The sequence below is a fragment of the Marmota marmota genome, unplaced genomic scaffold (genome assembly GCF_001458135.2).
Source record: "Marmota marmota marmota unplaced genomic scaffold, marMar, whole genome shotgun sequence".
NCBI lineage: Eukaryota > Metazoa > Chordata > Mammalia > Rodentia > Sciuridae > Marmota > Marmota marmota.
The window spans coordinates 13,386,346-13,387,454 of NW_025999925.1; the positions used below are offsets into that span (position 1 = coordinate 13,386,346).

A 1,109-nucleotide genomic window follows, 5' to 3' on the forward strand; every position below is an offset into this window, starting at 1 on the left:
TTGTACAAGCAGATATAGCATTGGAAAAAAGAGTCATATTGAAAGACTATGTAATTTTGAATTGGAAAGAGGTATATAATGTGAGATTCCCTCTGAAAACTATTCATTGTTAAGACCAACTTGAGGTGGTAGACTGCCTGTCTCTCTGATTTTATTCTGTAACAAAGATAAAAATAGATGACTTTTGACTGATCTTTTGTTTTATATTTATTTTTAGTTGTAGTTGGACACTATATTTATTTTTTTAATTTTATTTATTTTTATGTAGTACTGAGGATCAAACCCAGGACCTCGCACATGCTAGGCAAGCACTCTACTGCTGAGCCACAACCCCAGCCCCTGATCAATCTTTTTTATTTTAAATTCATAACACAATTTATTTCTATTCCTAAAATTCTGAATTAAAGCCAATAAAATGTAACAACTGATAATCAATTCATTAAAACAGTTGACTTAGGCATCTGCAATGGTAACTTAGACCTCCACTCTTAACTCAATACTGATGGAAGTCATCTGCTTCCCAATCTCAGAAGGGCTCTGCAAGTCAATAAGTCGCTTGTGGATTCTCATCTGGAAATGACCCCTTGTCTTGGAACCTTCACCACAAGGTGTTTTTCTTGTAGTGATTCTCAGAAGTCTTGATAGGCAGGGGAACAAGTCCTTAGACTTTGTGATTCTTTTCCTTTCCAGCACTGATAAAGTCAGCACACACTTTCTCCAGCGATTTCACATTGAGGCTGGTGAGGGTAATTCTAACTTGATGAATCTACTGATGACTTTCTGTTGTCTTTAAATGCCATGGCTGCAGCATGGCTTCCTGACCCACACGTTGCTGGGCAAGAGAAAACAGTGGTGAGGCAGGAGCAGAAGCAGGCAACAGAGCGCTCCACGGTACCCACAACCATGTCGCAGTCAAAAAGCTGATCAACTTTTGTCTTGTTTCAAGTTGCCTCTGTAGTTTTCACCTCAAAGGGCCATAACTACAAAAAAAAGAGACATTAATTCTGGATAATACACTATATTTACCAACTGTTAAAAGTCTTATCACAAAAAATGAAGGCATTAGTAACATCGACATCATAGGATTTTGTGACTTATAAATGAATTGA

At 37.3% G+C, this 1,109-nt stretch overlaps 1 pseudogene; it reads right to left on the minus strand.

Annotated features, from left to right (window-relative positions):
- Window positions 1-453: 453 nt before the first annotated feature.
- LOC107152387 lies at window positions 454-800 on the minus strand (annotated as a pseudogene).
- Window positions 801-1,109: the final 309 nt, after the last annotated feature.